Source organism: Myotis brandtii, unplaced genomic scaffold, assembly GCF_000412655.1.
Source record: "Myotis brandtii unplaced genomic scaffold, ASM41265v1 scaffold143, whole genome shotgun sequence".
Lineage (NCBI taxonomy): Eukaryota > Metazoa > Chordata > Mammalia > Chiroptera > Vespertilionidae > Myotis > Myotis brandtii.
This window is the reverse complement of record NW_005355115.1, coordinates 3935491-3940358: the sequence shown is the minus strand read 5'-3', so window position 1 is coordinate 3940358 and position 4868 is coordinate 3935491.

The window sequence follows — 4868 nt, the reverse complement described above, 5'->3', positions numbered from 1 at the left end:
CCGGGTGGTTCCGAGCAGGGGGTCCGCTCGTCCCTTCGGCTTCGGACGCGCACTGGGCGCGGGGCCCGGCTACAGGTAGAAAATAGGTGTCAGGGTGGAGGCCTGCGACCGGCAGGGGTGGGGAGGGAATGGGGGCACGTGACACGGAGATGGTGTTTGAGACCATAAACGGGTTCTTTTGCCTATTCTGCCGTCGTTCCCCATTCCTAAAGACCAGACCCTGAGCTCATATTGTTCGTATTGTGGCCAAAAATATCATTAAGACGCATTTTAAGGTTTAGTGCTAAAATGGCCAAAATGGTCAAAAACAATTGCCAGCTGCTGTGAGTTTTTAGGAGCAACCAGAGAGGGGCGTGTGTGAACAGAGAGAGAGAGAGAGAAAGAGAAGAAACGCTGACTCCTCTAGGGTTTGTGTGTGTCTAGGTTACTCAGAACCGAGCTTTGCCCCGTGAGCCAGACAAAAGGAAGTGGACCATCTCAGCTCATGCAAAGTTCTTCTGTTGAAAGTGTCTCTCCCTTTTTTGTGCTAATCCACATTTTTTTTCCCACTTAGGGTTCCCAAGGTTGAAGCCATTGGAGAGGGGTGTGGCTGTTAAAAGCCCTCCCATTCTGAATCCCTACACAGCTTTTAACAACCGCATGGGCCACATTGTCTTGTATGACTCAGCAGCTCAAACTGTCCTCGGACTGCATCAGTTCGCCTTGCCAGACTGAAAGGTCCTTGACACCAAAGACCAACTTTCTGGCTTCCTTTATACCCTTTGCAATAGCTTTATTTCATAGATTGGGCAAATGGGGAGAGAAGATAAAATGGCGTGGCTGAGAACGCACAGATGATCCACCGGAACCAACATGGCAATAATGAGTGACATTCATTTCCAGCTCGCCGGGGCTGGAGCTGGGAAGCAAGGGAGACCTCACCTCCCATGCAGAATTTAAGGAGTGCCGAAAAAACTCAGTAATCAAGATGAGTAATATTTTAATGCAGTATTTAAAAATTAATGCGGCCCTAGCCGGTTTGGCTCAGTGGATAGAGCGCTGGCCTGCAGACTGAAGGGTCCCAGGTTTGATTCTGGTCAAGGGCACATGCCTGGGTTGCGGGCTTGATCCCCAGTGGGGGGTGTGCAGGAGGCAGCCAATCAATGATTCTCTCTCTCATCATTGATGTTTTTTTTTCTCTCTCTCCCTCTGCCTTCCTCTCTAAAATCAATAAAAAATATTTTAAAAATTAATGCAAAAAATCCATGATGAACAAAATGTCAAGATTGTAAATAAGATACTGTGTTAGTCTTATGACCCTGTTGTTGTTATTGTGCAATGGAACAGTGGTTACCAATCAGCCCAGGGTTCCCAGGCCTGTGTAGCCCTCAGGCCCCCACCAGGTGATGTGCACAGGTGACTGTGGCAACACTGGCTTTCGATGGAGTTGTGATTTTTAGTCATAGAGCTTTAATTAGCTTTTTACCCTCGGTTCAAAATAAGTGAGTATTTGCTAAGTGAACATAGGGGTAACATTTTCCTTATCTTTGTTTCCATATGACTCTTCACAGCATTTCAATTTATAAAGAACTTTAGTACATATCATTTCATTTAATTCTCAAATAAACAAAAAAATCCTGATTTTTTTGGTGGTGGTGTTACCCTCATTTTAGAAAAAAAGAAACCAGGCCTCCGATTAAGTTCCTAACCCAGCAGTATCAAGCCGGCCAGTGACGGAGCTGGGATTCTGACCACCCGTGACCCAGATCCCACCGTGAGCTGCCTCGCCAGGTTGCTTCCTACTCTACCCAACCCTCTGCTTCCGCCTTCTCAGCTCTGTGCTCTCATGTCTATCTCTGCCATTTTCCCAGGGGGTTGTGGATGTGCTTGTGTGAGTAAGTGTGTACAGTGACATGTGTGTTTGCTTGTGTGAGTGTGTACACATGTGGGCGTGCACGTGTGTGTTCAGAGTATAGGACACGTGACACAGAACAGAAAATGTGGGGAGGAGGGCTGTGGGGCTGCGGTAAGACAGAGCGCCCCTTGTGGATGTGCTTGTGTGAGTAAGTGTGTACAGTGACGTGTGTTTGCTTGAGTGAGTGTGTACACATATGTGGGCGTGCACGTGTGTGTTCAGAGTATGAGGACACGTGACACAGAACAGAAAATGTGGGAGGGAGGGCTGGGGGGCTGCGGTAAGACAGAGAGCCCGTCTAACTTACTTGGACTCAGGATGGCATGTGGAGAGCTAGCACAGCCGAGCTGAGTGGTAAGACAGAGAGCCCGTCTAACTTACTTGGACTCAGGATGGCATGTGGAGAGCTAGCACAGCCCTGAGAGCTGAGTGGACTGACCTCATCCTCCATCCCCAGGAACTATTGCCAGGGTCAGTGGCAGGCCACCGCCCCTTTTGTTGAACAATATGCCATTGTATATATACACCGTATTTCAATATGCCAGTGTGTATATATTGTATATATATATACACACTCTCAACCTTGATGAACATCTAGGTTGAGAGTTTTTATCATAAATGGTTGTTGAATTTTGTTAACCAATGTCACCTCAAAAAGTCAATTAAAAAATTGCATCTGGCAATGAAAAGGTCATCTTTGACGGCTCCAGGATTTCCAGTAAATGATAGGGGCGTGACCTTGACCGCAGTGGCTCAATGGGGAGTGGGCGTTGAGGAAGTGGAGGCGGGGAAAGAGCAGGTGAAGGGAAGAAGAGATCTCAGGCAGCTGCGGTGGTGAGTAGGTGTCCTTCCCTTCGAGGAGACAGCATGCTCTTCAGCAAAGGGAGTCATCTCTCCTGAAGTCCTCTGTAAATCTCACCTGCTGGTCGTGTGGGTGTTTGGACAATAGAAGTTCCTTTTCCATCTGTGCATATATGTATTATGTACTGCCCGCCTTGTTCCAGAAAAGACTCCGTTGGCCCGGTTCTGGTCTGCCATGGACCACCTAGACCAGTGATGGCGAACCTTTTGAGCTCGGCGTGTCAGCATTTTGAAAAACCCTAACTTAACTCTGGTGCCATGTCACGTATAGAAATTTTTTTATCTTTGCAACCATAGTAAAACAAAGACTTATATTTTTGATATTTGTTTTATATATTTAAATGCCATTTAACAAAGAAAAATCAACCAAAGTATGAGTTCGCGTGTCACCTCTGACACGCGTGTCGTAGGTTCGCCATCACTGACCTAGACTCAGCCTCCCTTACACGACTGTAGAAGACGACACAGGTCTGTACAGGTGTTTGGACAATAGAAGTTCCTTTTCCATCTGTGCATGTATGTATTATGTACTTCCCGCCTTGTTCCAGAAAGGCCTCTGTTGGCTCAGGTTCCAGTCTGCCATGGACCACCTAGACTCAGCCTCCCTTACACGACTGTAGAGGACGACACAGGTCTGTACGTAAACTGCCGGTTTCCAAAGCTGACGTAGGCTATCGGAGCACAGAAGCAAGGGGGATCGGAACGGAACACGCAGACACCATCTTTCCCTCCTGGGGGAGCATAACTCGGCAGGTGCAGTCGCTGACGTAGGCTATCGGAGCACAGAAGCAAGGGGGATTGGAACGGGAACACTCAGACACCATCTTTCCCTCCTGGGGGAGCATAACTCAGCAGGTGCAGTTCTTAGGGCTCAGCTGCTCCTACAGATGGCCTGTTAGCCAGCTCAAGTCCTGCCCCAGCCTCAGGTCGCTGACAAGCCTCACATGTGCGGGTTAATGCTATGTCCTGGCTGTGTGGGCCTCTCCCCTCCTGCTGCGCCAGTCCCTGGTGAGGGTCCCTGACAAGCTGAGAGACCCCATCCCCCAGGTATGCCTCACTGTGCGTCTTTTTTTAAATTTAAAAAGTTAGTTACTTTTATTCCACCCATTTCTCCTACTCTCCCACCCCCTTCCTCTGGCAACTACCAGACTGTGGAGACCACCACTATGTCTGGCTGCAGGACTTTTCGACCTTGATGTCCCATGACTCCTATTTTAACCTCAGTTGTCCTGGACAATGTTTAGGGGTCTGAAGAGAATGCTGTGTCACCTCAGCAGGCCCCAGGCCTCTTGAACAAACTCTACCTTTTAGAGCTTTTTTACCCAGGGGACGTCCAGATTTATAGCCAAGAAGCCCCCTTCCTTCAAAGGTCTGCTGAGACTTTAGCTTTGATTTAAAAGTATATATATATTTTTATTGATTTCAGAGAAGAAGGGAGAGGGAGAGATAGAAACATCAATGATGAGAGAGAACCATTGATCGGCTGCCTCCTCCACGCCCCCTACTGAGGATTGAGCCTGTAACCCAGGCATGTGCCCTTAACCAGAATGGAACCTGGGACCCTTCAGTCCACAGGCCGACGCTCTATCCACTGAGCCAAACCAGATGGGGCTAGCTTTGCTTTTAAAATGCCTTCTCAGGGCCTTCATTTCCTCGTTATCAAAATTAGAGATATCATATAAACACTCTCTAGGTCTAGGATTCTGTATTAATCAGGTTGGAGTACCTTAACAAAATACCGCAGACTGGGTGGCTTAAACAACAGAAGTCTATTTTCTCACAGTTCTAGAGGCTAGAAGTCTGAAATAAGGTCCAGCATGGTCAGCTCCGGGTGAGGACTCTCTTTCTGGCTTGTAGGTGGCCGCCTTCTCCCTGCGTCTTCACATGGCTGAGTGCTGGTGCCTCTCCTTCTCATAAGGGCACAAGCCCTATTGACCTCACTTAACCTTTGTCACCTCACATGCCTCATCTTCAAATACAGTCACATTGGGGGTTAGGGCTTTAACATAAGAATTTTAGGGGGACATAAGCATTCAGTCCATAACAGATGCTATGGTTGTTCTGAGGAAGAAATGGAGAGGTAGTATTTTTATATTTCCAACAGGGTGGGGTA